The sequence below is a fragment of the Lepidochelys kempii genome, chromosome 14 (genome assembly GCF_965140265.1).
Source record: "Lepidochelys kempii isolate rLepKem1 chromosome 14, rLepKem1.hap2, whole genome shotgun sequence".
Taxonomy (NCBI): domain Eukaryota; kingdom Metazoa; phylum Chordata; order Testudines; family Cheloniidae; genus Lepidochelys; species Lepidochelys kempii.
Genome location: NC_133269.1, coordinates 35,785,967 through 35,802,234, shown reverse-complemented (window position 1 = coordinate 35,802,234; position 16,268 = coordinate 35,785,967). Strand labels below are relative to the sequence as shown.

Here is a 16,268-nt window from a genome sequence, read left to right as displayed (position 1 = left end):
GGAAGTGATTTAATTTGTTGCTTGCTAGCTAGCCAAAGGAAAATGATAATAACAGTAATACTTCAGGTTGACTGAAGATGAATGTTTAAGAGAAAGTTGCCTGAAAAAGCCTAGGATGGTGATAAAGCCCCAACCTCACCACCTCCCTGGTGGTCTAGTGGTTAGGATTCGGCGCTCTCACCGCCGCGGCCCGGGTTCGATTCCCGGTCAGGGAAACAAGCTTTTTGTCAACATTTATTGAACAAAGGGAACTGTTCTAGAGCCTCAGAGCAGAAATAAGGCATGCTCCCACCATGAACAGTTTATAAAAATAGAGCTGTGCAAATCAGTTGTTGTTTTGCTTGCTACCTTGCCAAACCAATAAAATAATAGTAATAATCATCATCATAATTCAGGTTGACCCAAGAGGAATTTTTTTCAGTTTTCTTGTGGAAACGAAACTAAAAAAAAAAGATTTTTGGTCAAACTAAAATCTTTCAGTAAATAAAATATTCATCCAAAAAACCTTTCACACAGGTCTATATTCAAGTCTTTGGAATTAACCATCTAGAGAGAAGGATCATTAGCCTCTTAATTGTGGGTTAGGGGCAGATCTATTTCTAGCCCTCTGTCCAAATGCCCGCAGAGGTGTGTTTCAGAGTAACAGCCCTGTTAGTCTGTATTCGCAAAAAGAAAAGGAGTACTTGTGGCACCTTAGAGACTAACCAATTTATTTGAGCATGAGCTTTCGTGAGCTACAGCTCACTTCATCGGATGCATACCGTGGAAACTGCAGCAGACTTTATATATACACAGAGAATATTCTATTTTATATATATATATATATATATATATATATATATATATATTATATATATACACAGGTATTCTCTGTGTATATATAAAGTCTGCTGCAGTTTCCACGGTATGAATCCGATGAAGTGAGCTGTAGCTCACGAAAGCTCATGCTCAAATAAAGAGGTGTGTTTGTTTCACATTGCATATAAACCAAAAAGAAATTAACTTGAAACCTAAACCTGTGATCACGATGCAACATTGTGATTGTGACTAAAGGAGAAAATTTCTCCTGAGTTCAGTAGAACGAAGGTTTTCTCATCAGGTTCTAGCAAATGCTCCAAGTTATGATGGTGCTTGGAACTTCCAGACATATCGGCCAGAATTTCCAGAAGATTTGGCACTGGTACCCACCTCTAGAGCCAGATTTTCAGATGGTCTCAACACACTGAATGCTGAGCTATTCTGAATAAAAGCTGGTACGGATTGTGGGTGCTTCACTACATGGGCCACAGTGCAGGAGTTTGAGGTTCACCATTACTTTCTCATAAAGCCGAATGTCTGGATTCTGCCTCAGTCCTGGTGTACATCTTTTATTCACATAATAAGTCAGCAGTGAGATTACAACACCTCGCTAAAGGGACTCCAGGAAACCTGCAAATTTTGCTCAGGGTGATTGTGTATAAAAATGAACTATGCTGTAGAAGGGCCCTAGAATTTGAAAAAAAAAATGGCTTCTTGGCCTCCCGGAACAGCTCATAACACTAAAGAAAACAAGGAGGGGGCAAAGGCACTTTTTTGGTGGTGTCTGAGTGGTCTAAGGCAGTGTGCTTCTCAAACGATCTGATGTGGGGGACCGGCAATTTTGTTTTCCAATGTGCGTGCAGACCGGCAGCCGCTGGCTCGCGGACCACCACTTTGAGTAGCACTGGTCTAAGGAGCCAGACACAGAGCTTTATTTTCTCCTTACTTGGGTGTTCTGATCTCTGGATGGAGGCCGGGCTTCAAATCCCACTCCCGACACAACCCTTTTCTTTTAGTTGAAGGAATGGTCTCAGTCCAATCTCTCATATAACATTACAACACCCATGGCTTAGCATTTCTAGTACAGTAGTTGCAAGAGAAATTGGAGGGAATTTAAATAGCTTCAGAAGCTGGGTGTTCAGGGCACCCAGTTAGGTAAATTCTAACCCCTTTCTCCAGCAGAGACTTGGCATTGCTTGAGGTGAGCCAGTTTTGTGGAGGAAAAGGAGAGCAGCTGAGTGACTAATGGGAGTTAGATTCACATTGGCATTTTGAAACAATTTTGTTTTTAGAGAGGAAAAAAAAAAAAAAGGAAATAATTTGCTATCAGGCCTGAAATGGTAACCTGTCCCAGTACAGTGGCAGAGGCAATTTACCAAATTAGTCACACATTTATTTTGTGAATCAGTTTGTCTTTTGAGAATAAAGAGACTGACAGATGACTACAGACAAAAAAGTTTGTTGGGTATGTGATAAATATAGAAGTAAAAAAGCAGCTGGAAACAGATTATTGTATACAAAATCTAGCATCCTTGTTCCTTCCGGCTTGGTTGGACAGTGAGGCCCATGCCTGGAGTTGCTGTAGCTAAGGAGCAGTATCAAAGCCGTTTCTGTAGCCTAGCGATTATGATGTTCACTTATCACACAGCAGTGCCTAGGTTAAAACTGGACAGAAACCCTTCAAAGTTTTCATTTCCTTACTGTCTGAAAAAGAACATAGACCAGATCCTCAAAGATGCTGGGTATTTCAATGGGATTTAGGCACCTAAATACCATTGCAGATCTGAGTCTTAGCGTTTAAATTTATCCCGACTAATCAGACACTAAAGTAAGTATTATTTTCCACATTTGAGCATCAAAGACAAAGAAAGGGTCGAAATACAGAGAAACAACAGCAAAAAATGGTTGTCTTTATATAGATAGATAGATATAGATATATTGCACATAGCAACAGGAATCAATGTAGAGTTGGATCTAAAATACTGAAAGATTAATCTTTGCTATACAAATAATAATGAATGATAATTAATAATATAATAAAGGACCTTGAATTCCTTCATAATGTTATGGTTCTTGGAACTTCCAGACGTATTGGCCAGAATTTGCTAGAGCCAGATTTTCAGAAAAACTCAGCACACTGAGTGCTCCACCTGAAACAACAGCAAAAAGTTGCCTTTAGATAGTTAGATAGATAGACGGGGTTTAGGGGGATAGATAGATCAATAGATAGCCCTACGCCACTTGAGGAGGTGGAGTTACTATGTGCGCGTAGTAGGGCACTGACATAGGTGGGACAAGGCTGTAGTGTGTACAGCGAGGTAATTAGGACAACCTAAGGTGCTGTAGATTGGCTTAATTGTGTAGTGTAGCCCAGGTTTTAATCTCATGGTGATGGGTTAGAGCCCCATGTTGGGTGTCTTGTTTCCTTTGCTTAGGACTGCTTGTTCACACACCTATCTCCTTGCTTTCCAGTTCAGGGAAGGAGAAAATAACCAAATCTTCTGGTATTAAATGGCAAAACTTTTTGAAATGACCCTGCCCCCCAGTCAGTGAAACCTATGGTGAGAAACTTGCCCTCAATTTTACTGCATTTTGGTTTCTTGTCTTGTTGGTTGCTCCCTAGGCACTGACAGGGAAATGTCCATGGAAAAGTGGAGTGGATGTGAGCTTTCTTGATTCTGAGATTTGCCTGCGTTTTGGCCTCATTGTGAGAAGGGCAAATTGGATGAGACTTTGCAGCATTTCTGATGACTGAGTTTGGAAAGTAAGCTTTTTGTTGTCCTGTTCTTCAAAGGGAAACTGAGTGAGCGGATATACACTGGCAGCTGAGAAAGCCTTAGAAGGGGACATCCAAAGCTGGGCACAATCGGTTTCTGTTGTGGAGTGGTTATCATGTTTGCTTCACACGCAAAATGTCCCTGGCTTAAAACTAGGCAGAAACAATGCCTTTTCTCTCTACTGATCAGTTTTGGTCTTCCTTCATTCCAAGCCCTTTTCTGAAATACACCTGCGTTTCCCACACTTTTTGTTCATTATTCTTTCCTTTTATGAAATGTTAGGGTCTTAATTTAATTGCCACACAACTTTGCTCATGAATTAATGTTTAACATGACATTTTACAGCCTTTTCCTAGGCCCTCCTTTCTGTCACTTACATGAGTTTACTTATGGGAATATTCACTGATTCATTGCACCTAGCATTTCAAAGGAAAGTTCCAAATCATTGATGTTGGATTCACTTTCTTTATTTCTTTCTAATTCTTTCTTTCACATAGATGGGGAAATCTGTGTTTGAGCAAGTTAGCTTACTGCTCCCTCTTTCTAGATTGAAGTTGCCACAATTAAAAACTTCCCTATACGCAAATATCTATGTGAAAATATTTTCTAAACCATTGCAGAGATCTAGGGCAGGGCTAGGAGTGGGGCAGATTAATAATTGTCTGTTCTTTATGTTGGTGGTTGCTAATTGGCCATTTGGAATTTTCATCAGTGATGGCATTACACCCAAAAGATAATCTCAAAATGCAGAGAAGAAATGGTTATGTGGGCTAATAAATAGTTCTTGGCGTAACACCAAAAGTGATGCATTCTAGTGTGAAAGAAGAACCCATTCATGTCTTATGAGGGTTTGCAATGTAGTTATAGCCATGCAGGTCCCAGGAAAGCTTGTTTTTCTCACCAACAGAAACTGGTGCAGTGAAAGATATTATCTCACCCACCTGAGTGTTTGCTAGCCACATATCAGGGTTCCCTCCCCACTCTGAACTCTAGGGTACAGACGTGGGGACCTGCATGAAAGACTTGCTAAGCTTATTTCTATCAGCTTGGGTTAAAACTTCCCCAAGGCACAGATTCCTTTCCTGCCTTGGGATTGCTGCCACCACCAAGTGATTTAACAAACAGTCAGGCAAAGGACGGTTTATCCCGGTTTTTTTGTATCTTTAAAGTTTTGCCTAGAGGGGAATTCTCTGTGTTTTGAATCTGATTACCCTGTAAAGTATTTACCATCCTGATTTTACAGAGGTGATTCCTTTTCCTTTTCTTTCAATAAAATCCTTCTTTTAAGAACCGGACTGATTTTTCCATTGTTCTAAGACCCAGGGGTTTGGGTCTGTAGTCCCTTTGTAACCAATTGGCGAGGATATATGCTCAAGCCTTCCCCAGGAAAGGGGGTGTAGGGCGTGGGGGAATATTTTGGGGGAATAGGACTCCAAGTGGTCCTTTCCCTGATTGTTTGTTAAATCACTTGGTGATGGCAGTGATCACAAGGCAAGAAAGGAATCTGTGCCTTGGGGAAGCTTTAACCTAAGCTGGTAAGAATAAGCTTAGGGGGTCTTTCATGCGGGTCCCCACATCTGTACCCCAGAGTTCAGAGTGGGGAAGGAAACCTGACACCACACTACCTGAGAAGTGAGGAAATAAGACTCAAAGCAGAAAAAATGGAACAAAGAAGTTTAATTCCTAGCAGAAAAATGGGCCATGCCTCTTTGTCAGCTCAAACCAATCTCCGACGAGTCTGTGACCTCTTGTGGATATTGCTGTTTCTGTTATTTAGACAATATCACTTCTAGTATATCCATTGAATCAGATTTATGCTGCAGTATTGCTGTGTATCCAAAGAGATTCATTCAGTTATGCACACGAGTGAATTGAGATGGGCAGTCGGAATCAGCCAGTTCTCCCCCATCTCAAAATCTTTGCTTTTTTAAAAATGCCCTTTTTTGTGCTGTTTATAAGGGACAGGGCAAAAAAAAGGCCAGATAATAAGCTACTGGGGGGGAAAGGGCTGTGTTTCTTTTAATTCGCAGTGAAGAATGAAAGGAGAATTGTGTTGAAAATTTTCTTTCTCTGATTGAGGATGGAACCAAGGCAGCAGCAAAGAGAACCCTAACCAGGCCTAGGTCAAATCTGGATCACCAGACACTTTTGAATGGACCCTGAAATCTTTTTCTTTACTTATTATTATTATTATCATTTTTAAAAATTATTTTCTCTGGAGTCTGGACCTTTTCTATACCTTGACCAAGAAATTTGAACCTTGACAAAAAATAATTGACTACCTCTGTAGTAGACCATAAGGGACGTGAGTTGGGATTTTTTTTTTTGGTCAACTTCTCTACCCTTTCTAAGGCTACTTTCCAGGGTGGATAAAAATCAATGATTAAAAAAAAATAAAATTAAAAAATTGGATTTTATTATTTAAATTGGATTTTTTTGGATAAAATGCATTTTGAGGAAAAAAACCTCTCTAAAGATATTTTTAATTAAGATACATTATAGCTCAAAGATCTCTCATCACAGAATAGGGATGATAAATTCTAATTCTATAGTAGGAGACAATATATTCATGGAATGTTTAAGAAACGTTTTGTAAATGAGTTCCAATAGTTCATGGATTAGGGACCCAATTTTATGGGGTTATATAAATATAGATTATATATTCTGTATAGATTATGGAGGTTAATCTTTCTATCTACCCAATGGGACTCAGTGCTCAGTCTAGAAGATACCATCAGAGATGCTTAGTTTTGCAGTTCTCAAACCGTATATCGGGGCTCTCAGCTTTGTCTGCCCCCAGTTTGTCAACTCTGTGCAGGCAGGAAGCAGGCAAAGTGCTGAGCCTGGCCCCACCTGGGCTCCGGGATCATGCTATTTTGCACAGCACAGGCAAGTCCATGTTTCATCTCCTTGTCCTCCTGGGTAAGCCAGACCCTTCCCCAGAAGTGGTTTCATTCGAAGCTGGAGGGATCTAAGTACCTGCAGGTTTCCCTCCCTCATCTTTCTTGTAGTGCATTTAGGAGTGTTGCATTGTTATGCCTGGGAGTTGACAGGGAATGTCCATGGGAAAGTGAAGTGAAAGTGAGCTTTCTTGGTTGGGAGCTTTCCTGTGTTTTGTCTCCTTGTGAGAAGGGGAAATTGGAGGAGCTATTGCAGTTTGAGTTGTTTGAGTTAAAAAAGAAGCTACTGGTGTACTTTATTTTCCTGTTTTTCAAAGAGAAACAATGATAGCGGATGCAGTGGCTACTAAGAAAACTGTATGAAATGGGCCAAATGCTTGCCTCAAGTGGTTTCTGTAGTGTAGTGGTTATCACGTTCGTCTCACACACGAAAGGTCCCCGGTTCGAAACCGGGCAGAAACAATGTCTTGTTTTGCTTCGTATTCTTTGTGTTTTCTTTCTTTCCAAGTCCTTTATCAAGCTTTCTTCCTTGTTATTTTTTGCTTTCATGAAATGTTAAGGTCTGATGGGAGGGTTTACCCTGCATTTTGAGGGAAGGACTAGACTCATTTGGGAGATTGCCAGCTACTTAACAAATATGAACCTTGAAGAAGCCAGGGAAATTAATTTCCAGCCAGGGAAGTTAATTTCACAGTAAAAAAATCTTAGTTTGTTCTTCACTTGCAAATTGAAGAAATCCACATTTGTTTCCCGATTCCCTCTTCTTCTACATGATGTTGGGAAGGGCTTTGGTGACCATATAAAAATCAAAGCTCCCCACTGACTAGCAGCAGAATGCGGGCAGGTTTCCACTGTGCACCTCGAAGTCCAGGCTGCATGGCCTTTTACACACATAGACGTGCAAATCATTCTTCCCCTTGCTTGCTAGCCTAACCACATTTACAATGACAATAAGAGACATTCAGCTTGACCCAAGATGAATATTTTTTCCAATGTTCTTGTTGAAACAAAACCAAAACATTATTTTGGGTCAACCAAAACATTTCAGTCCATCAAATATTCATCCCAAACCTTTCATTCCACTTTATAGACCATGGAATTTGGAAGTAACCATCAGGGAGAAACTGACCATTTGCCTCTTCCATTCCTGAGGTCCAGCTCACCCACCTCTTAAGGCGAACAGTTGTTCCCTTCTTTGAGATTTCCTTTGAGGAGCTTCTGCGCAGGGGGTCTGATGTCCTGCAGAAATGCCTGTGTGGCTTGGGGGGAACTGGCTTGTCTGCCCCCTCTCTAGGAGCTGAGAAGCTTTTTCTGACTCTCCCTCACTATGTGAGTGAAAGAGCACCTCCCGCTGGTAGGAGAACACTAAATTCCACCCTCCTGCGCTGGTTTCTCTGACCAGCTGGTAAATCAACCCCAGCTCTCTGGTCTAGAAACCAGCATCTAACCAGCCTTCTAATAGCCCCTGTTTGCTAGCTGGAGAGCAAAGGAACAAAGAAAGGAGGGAAACATTGGAAAAAGAATCTCAGCTCACAAAGAAACTTCCTTAGGGCTCCTTCTGCACTGTGAGCGTGCCTCTCAAGAGTGCTCTCGCTCAGTCGTAAAGCATGAGACTCTTAATGTCAGGGTTGTGAGTTCAAGCCTCGAGTTGGACATATGAGCCCTCCGCTTATCGGCTGGACCACATTGTATGGCTTCCTTGTACCTGTCTCTAACCCCCCTCACGGAATTTGTGATGATTTTACCAAAACCCGTTGGAAAGTAAAACAAGATGGCAAAAAAACTATTTTGTTTAAAAAAAGAAAAAAGACGTATCCTCAATTTATAATATTGGAAATGGTTTTAATTTGTTTTCTGTTTCTATTTTGTACGAATTTACTGGGCTAAAAACATCCAGGGCACATTAAGGAAATTAGTAGCTCAGAGTTTGTGGTAACATCACCTGAAGAAGAAGAAGAAGAGGTTGAGTGTTAAAAAGGGCTAAGGAAATAATGTTATTTCAAAAGGGAAAGTGGTGTTGTGTGTTAAAAGGCTGGCTTAAAAATTTCTAATTGTTATTTTCTCATTCCTCACACCCCGACCCTGCCTAGCTAGGAAAGGAAGGGAAATGTGCTAATCAGTCGACAGATTTCTCTGACATGAAAAAGGGACATGAGGTTGTTTGTAGTTATCTCAAAAGAAACAAAACAGAGAGAAAACTGCTGGCTGGGAACTATATATGCAGGACAAAGGGCTGGGATTCTTCTATTCTCATATCGGTTAAGTAGCTGGTAATCTCCCAAATGATGGTTTGTTCCTCTCCCCAGAATGCAGGCTAACTCCCTCCTTTAGACGTTAAAGTTTCATGAAAGGAAAAATAAAGAGGAAGCAAGCATAGAATTTATGGATGTATTTGAGAAAGGAAAGGAAATGGACTGAAAGAAGACAAAAGGACTGAGAAGGCACATTTAATAGAGCCTCAGGGCTTGTCGACACTGGCATTTTACAGTCTCATGCTCTACCGACTGAGCTAGTCGGGCTGGGCAAGAAAGCTTCTCGAAGGCACAGAGAGTGAAGAAGGAGCACTGAGGAAGTTTCTTTGCCCACTGAGGTTCGTTTTCTGACATTTGCCTTCTTTCCTGGTTCCTTCACTCTCCAGCTAGCAAACAGATTCTGAAGGTATTTAAAATTCCCTCTAACTTCTCTTGCTGGTATTCCAACAAAAATCCTAAGCAAGCGCTCTTCAAATGTTACGAGAGAGATTGAAATAAGGCCATTTCTTCAGGTAGAATAAAGAGCTTCTGTCAGGAGTGGGATTTGAACCCACGTCTCCATAGGGAGACCAGAAAACCCAAGTACAGGAAAGACAGAGCCTTAAGTCTGGCACCTTAGACTACTCAGCCATCCTGACACTATGGAAAAAAAGTCCTCTCTCCACCCTAGTTTCCTTCAATATTTGATGAGCCGCTCAGGGACACCAAGACGGCATCTCTCTTTCAACAACTACAGCACATCTGGTTTTTAAACACAATCACCCTAAAGTTGCAGGTTTCCTAGAACCCTGTGAGGTCTGAGGTGTTCTAGTCTCCCTGCTCACGTATTAGGGGAATAAAAAGGTGGTCAGATATAGGATAGAGGCAGAATACAGACACTCAGCTTTAGGACGAACCTCAAACTCCCGCACATAGTCAAACAGCCAGCGCTCACAGTTGGTACTGGCTTCCCCCCACCCTGCCCCAAAATAGCTCAGCACTCAGTGTGGTGAGCCTTTCTGGAAATCTTGCAAAAGCGTTTGGTGCCTGAATGGGAGTTAAGTTCTTCTGAAAATGATTTTTTTGTTTTGTTTCACCGAGAAAATTGGGGTGGGGGGGGGTGGGGATATTGATCTAGGGTGAACCTGAATGTTTATTGCAGTTTTCAGTCAGCTCCACTTGGCTTTCTAAGGCTACTTTCTCTACAGTTTCGGAAGCTGATCAATTCCCCACTATAGAAGGTACAAGAAGAGAGAGTGAAGGAACCCCTGTGCTCAGTATCACAACCTGAACCCAAGCAAAACGTCTCTGAGGGTGAGATATTACGTGTAATTGGTTTCTTAATGTATTAGGCTTCGGCTTGAGTGTTTTGTTTTATTTTGCTTTGTGACTTATTTTATTCTGTCTGTTATTACTTGAAACCACTTAAATCCTACTTTTTATACTTAATAAAATAACTTTTGTTTCTTAATAAACCCAGAGTAAGTGATTAATACCTGGAGGAGCAAAGAGCTGATATAGAGGGTGAACAATTTATGAATTTACCCTGTATAAACTTCATTCAGAGTAAAACGGATTTATCTGGGGTTTGGATCCCATTGGGAGCTGGGTGTCTGGGAGCTGGAGACAGGTGCTGAGCTGTTTTTAGTTAAAGTCTGCAGCTTTGGGGGTGTGGGCCAGACCCTGGGTCTGTGTTGCAGCAGGCTAGCATGTTTGGCTCAACAAGGCAGGGTTCTGGAGTCCCAAGCTGGCAGGGAAAATGGGCTCAGAGGTAATTTCAGCACATCAGGTGACAGTCCTAAGGGGATCTCTGTGAGCGAACCCATCACAATGGCGTAGTAGACCAGGATATTTATACAGCTGATTGCTTTGAGACACTGGTAATGATTTTAAGTGAGTTTTACATGTGCTGGCTGGAGAACAGACAAAGTGGCTACTGGTTTGTTATTTTGTGTTTGCTTCTTTCAGGGAAGGGAAATAGAGGCAGGAAAATCAGCAAAATGAGTGAGAGTGAGGCTGAGAAGAAGCTAGAAGTGCACAGGTTGCAGATTGCTGAGAAGGAAAATGAACATAAAAGACAGATGGAATTAAGAGAAATGGAGATTGATGCGCAATTTGCCTGGGGACAAAAGCTGCTCACGAAAGAGCCATGGAAGGCCAGAGGTTAGCCCAAGAAGCTGCTCAAGAAGAGAGGCAGGAAGCTCAGGAGGAGAAGGAAAGAGAGAAAGGCAACAAGCCCTGAAGTTAAAAGACCAAGAAATACAGGCCCAAATTGGGACCCAAAAGCGTGAACTGGCTGTAATGGAGTGGAAGAGGCAGAACCCTTCAGCAACTGGCTCCACTTCCCCAAAGATCCATACATGGGAACAGTTATGTCCACCATATAACGAATCCAGTGATGTTGCCAAGTATTTCATCACCTTTGCGAGATTGTGCCCTCTCCATGCGATTCCTGAGGATCAGACGATGGCTACTTTGGTTGCCAAATTGCCAGGGAGAGCTCAGGACATATTCAATAAGATGCCTATTGTTGATGCTTCAAACTATGGTATCTTTAAGGAATTGGTTTTGAAACAGTTTCAGATTACGCCTGAGACCTACAGGGTTAAATTCACAACTCTTTCAACTCCCAGAGCCCTTCTACAGCACAGATGATTTGTCTACACATTCACCCTGAGCCAAATGTGCAGGTTTCCGGGAGCCCTGTGAGTTCTATGGTGTTTTAGTCTCCCTGCTGATTTCTTATGAGAATAAAAGATGGACACCAGAGCTGAGGCAGAATACAGACACAGCATGATGAGAAAACAATGGTGAACCTCAAACTCCAGCAATGTGGGCCACATAGACAAGAAAGCAGCTCCCACAATCTTGACAAGCTTTTTTCCAAAAGAACTCAGCACTCAGTGTATTGAGCCCTTCTGAAAATCTGGTGAAAGATTTTAGTGCCTAACTGGGAGCCGAGTTCTTCTGAAACCCTGGCTCTAGTGGTGGGTGTGAGACCTTCTGAAAATTCTGGTCAATGTGTCTGGAAGCTCCAAGAACCATCACAACTTTGAGCATTTACACCCATAACATGCACAGCCCATAACATGTTAAAGGAAACTAGGTTGGATAAGCCACTGTCTGTGCAGTGTCAGAGTGTCTGAGGGGATCAACCCCATCATGATCCATTTTGGATCATCCCCACCTCTCTGCTTTAGACACTACAAGTCAACTCCAGCCTTAAATCTGTTATGAGCTAATAAAAACCATTTCTTTTTCTTTCCAGATCTGCTACTTTCATTCACAAACTGACCTAATGTGCTTAAAAGGCACATTACTCTACCCCTCAATCCTTCTTTATTCAACCCCTTAAGAACAGGAAGAAGAAGAAGAAGAAGAAGAAGAACTCAGTTCATTCATTTAACTAGTACAGTCTCCTTTTTGGCTATATTAACAGGAAAGATCTCTCAATAGATTAATGTCACTCATAGCTACGAAAAGAAAAAGCACCATCTGTTCTAGAAACTCCCTGAAGAAGCAGAGTAACAAACCTACACTGACAAACTCCTAGAGTCCTGACCAGAGGTATTCTGCCTACTACCCAAGATCCATAAACTTGGGAATCCTAGATGCCCTATCATCTCAGGCATTGGCATTCTGGTAGCAGGATTTTCTAGCTATGTGGTGATCTTCCAGAAAACACCATCCTAGCCACTATGGATTTAGAAGCTCTTTACATCAACATTCCACACAAAGAAGCCGCCAGGAACAATATTCCTGATAATGTCACGGCAAACCTGGTGGCTGAGCTTTGTGACCTTGTCCCCACCCACAACTATTTCAGATCTGGGGATGACTTATACCTTTAAGTCAGCGGCACTCCTATGGGTACCCGCATGGCCCCACAGTATGCCAACATTTTTATGGCTGACTTAGAACAACGCTTCCTCAGCTCTCATCCCCTACCGTCCCTACTCTACTTGTGCTACTTTGATGACATCTTCATCATTTGGACCCATCGAAAGGAGGCCCTTGAGGAATTCCACCAGGATTTCAATAATTTCCACCCCACCATCAACCTCAGCCTGGACCAGTCCGCACAAGGGATCCACTTTCTGGACACTATAGTGCAAATAAATGATGGTCACATAAACACTACCCTATAACGGAAACCTACTGCCCGCTATACTTACCTACATGCTTCCAGCTTTCATCCAGACAACATCACACGATCCATTGTCTACAGCCAAGCCCTAAGATATAACCAGATTTGCTCCAGTCCCTCAGACAGAGACATACACCTACAGGATCTCTATCAAGCATTCTTAAAACTACAATACCCACCTGGGGAAATGAAGAAACAGATTGATAGAGCCAAAAGGGTACCCAGATGTCACCTACTACAGGAAAGGCCAACAAAGAAAGTAACAGAACACTACTAACCATCACCTACAGCCCCCAACTAAAACCTCTCCAGTGCATCATGAAGGACCTACAACCATCCTGAAGGATGATCTCTCACTCTCACAGATCTTGGGAGACAGGCCAGTCCTCACTTACAGACAGCCCCCCAACCTGAAGAAATTCCTCACTGGCAACCACACACCACACAACAGAAACACTAACCCAGGAACCGATCCCTGCAACAAACCCCGTTGCCAACTCTGACTGCATATCTATTCAAGGGATACCGACATAGGACACAACCACATCAGCCACACCATTAGGGGCTCATTCACCTGCACAACTACCAATGTGATATATGCCATCATGTACCAGCAATGCCTCTCTGCCATGTACATTGGCCAAACCGGACAGTCTCTACGCAAAGGAATAAATGGACACAAATCAGACATCAAGAATTGTAACTTTCAAAAACCAGTAGGAGAGCATTTCCATCTCCCTGGACACTCAATAAGAGATTTAAAAGTGGACATTCTTCAAAAAAAACCTTCAAAAACAGACTTCAACGAGAAACTGCAGAACTGGAATTAATTTGCAAATTTGACACCGTCAGATTAGGCCTGAATAAAGACTGGGAGTGGCTGGGTCACTACAAAAAAATAACTTTCCCTCTGTTGATACTCACACCTTCTTGTCAGCTGTTGGGAATGGGCCACATCCACCATGATTGAATTGGTCTCATTAGCACTGACCCCCCACTTGGTAAGGCAACTCCCATATTTCGTGTGCTGTATATTTATGCCTGCTTACTGTATTTTTCACTCCATGCATCTGATGAAGTGGTTATATCCCACAAAAGCTTATGCCCAGATAAATTTGTTAGTCTCTAAGGTGCCACAAGGACTCCTCTTTGGTTAAGTCTGAAGAAGTCATTGCTTATATAACTATTGTGAATATGTTTATAGTAAATGAGGGAGGCAGAAGCTAACTAAACTAACTATTGTGGGTATGTTAATAATAAATAAAGCAGTCAGGAACGCCCTGAACTGGTAAGATTGCCTTAGACAATCTGCAAAGTGATTGGTGTGTACAAAATTTGCAAAGTTCTTGGTCCTTACATACAAGACGTATAGATGTTAGTAGCTAGGAAAGCTGTATCTTAACTGTGTAGTGTGTGATATGAATTGGAATTGTGGTATCACCTTGTACCTAAACCCCTTGCATCTGGGCCTGGCCAGCATGGACAAAGAGCTTTTACATGCCTAATAAGAAAACTTTAGTGATGCGTTGGAGTTGAAATGAGGTGGGTCTTTTTGGATCCCAGAGAACTGGATACAGCGTTCTCCCAGAACTGGATGAGGTGTTCTGGATAAGCCAAGTGGAAAGGTCTTGGAGGGAATCGCAACAATGGTGTCAAAGTCTCCGAACACAATGAAGTCTTCTGAATGTCATCACCATGTCAGACACATATTAGAATCTTCCTCAACTCCTCCAACAAGGCTTTGGTATCTGGGGGTTGACAGATTAGCAGTTTGAATAGGAAAATCTTGAAAAAACTCCAGTGGACTTCAGTGAGGGCGTAACAAAGGCCATTTTTCTACTTTTCATCTGAAAAATTTCCATCACATTCTCAGTCATGTCTGTAGGGGATGAAGTCTTCCAGGTACAAGTCATTACCAAAACATGGTAGACTGCGGCAATTTGCTCACTTCTTTGCCACACCGATGCTCTGAGTTGCTTTGGTTCTGTTCATAAATACTATACCCCCTGCAAAATTGCATCTAATTTGCTAAATCTGTTTTAACCCTTCACGGTCTAATGGAACGATTAATCACAGTCAACCAAATTCAGAATCATGGTGGAACAGTTCCGTGGTTTTAGTAAAAATAACAATAAAAAATAAATGAACCCAACAACAATATTTGCTAACCAGGGTTTTATTTTTTTAGGCTGGGATATTCAAATGTATTGAAAGCAAGCTGAGTGCCTAACTCCCTTAGGATTTCTGCTTTATTTATTTATTTTCCCAGCAGTTCCTGTCTACACAATAATGCTTGACTTTGTTCTCTGTAGGGAAGTCTTGGCTTGTTATGCACAGACCAGTAACCCTCACATGGTTCAGTGATTCTGCCCCAGAGGAGCCATCTAGAGAATGGAAATTGGTTTCCCCCTGTGATTCAGACTGTGAATATGATAAAAAGGTTCATTTGTTCAACAGATTCAGCACACCGTCCAGAAGTTCATTCAACAGGAGCTTGCATCTCTCTTCTATTCTGAAGAGACAGATATTCCTGCTAGTTCTCTTCAGCGCCCTTTGACTCCAGTCACTGTTATTGTTTCCATTACAAAGAGGACCAAAGCGGCCCATGGCTGAGCTTTGAGGGAACAGCACGAGAGAGTTGCCAAGGGTAGGATTTTCAAACTGCCTCAGACGCCTTTTGAAAAGCTTCTGACTCCAGAAATGCAAGTCGCCCTAACAGCCAATGCTTGGGAAACTTGTCTATCCTCCAGTAAATTAAGGTAGGCTTCTAGACTAGGAGTTTCAAAACACAACATGTTTAAGAAGGTGGCATAGGTTTCATAGATTCATGAATTTTTAAGCCAGAAGGGACCATTGTTATGATCTAGTCTGACATCCTGTATAACTAGGCTTGGAAAAAATCATATTTTGTTTTTTTTTTAAAATATATTTTTGATGGATAATATCAATGTTTATTTGTAAACATTTTTATCAATTTAAATGTTCACAGCTGTGGGAAATTTATAGGGCGGGGGTTAGACAATAATTATGTAATGACAAAAAGAAAAGGAGGACTTGTGGCACCTTAGAGACCAACCAATTTATTTGAGCATGAGCTTTCGTGAGCTCCTTTTCTTTTTGCGAATACAGATGAACATGGCTGCTACTCTGGTAACATAAGTGTGAGCCATTAAGCTGTTCATAGCCTTTGGAGAGAAAACAAAGCACTGGAGCTGGCATGTTTAGGCAGTCTGGCTTGCTGGGAATATCCCAGTGTAGGCAGAGAACTTCAGCCTGGAAAAAGCCTGGCCATGAAGGGGAGAGACGTGGTTCTCTACCTAAGAAAGGTGACAGCTGAGGAGCCAGGAGCCCAAAATGAGGCCTTGAGTGGACCACCAGGGGAGAATACAGGTGCAGTGGCCCTGAACTGCAACAA

General features: G+C 41.9%; 3 non-coding genes across 3 annotated transcripts; 2 read left to right on the top strand and 1 right to left on the bottom strand.

Moving 5' to 3' along the window:
- Positions 1–143: 143 nt before the first annotated feature.
- On the top strand, positions 144–215 carry TRNAE-CUC (transfer RNA glutamic acid (anticodon CUC)). Its single transcript has one exon. It is a non-coding gene; the product is annotated as a tRNA-Glu (tRNA).
- Positions 216–6,864: 6,649 nt separating this feature from the next.
- TRNAV-CAC (transfer RNA valine (anticodon CAC)) lies at positions 6,865–6,937 on the top strand. Its single transcript has one exon. It is a non-coding gene; the product is annotated as a tRNA-Val (tRNA).
- Positions 6,938–9,256: 2,319 nt separating this feature from the next.
- On the bottom strand, positions 9,257–9,365 carry TRNAL-UAA (transfer RNA leucine (anticodon UAA)). Its single transcript has 2 exons — positions 9,328–9,365; positions 9,257–9,302 (listed from the first exon to the last, which is right to left on the bottom strand). It is a non-coding gene; the product is annotated as a tRNA-Leu (tRNA).
- Positions 9,366–16,268: the final 6,903 nt, after the last annotated feature.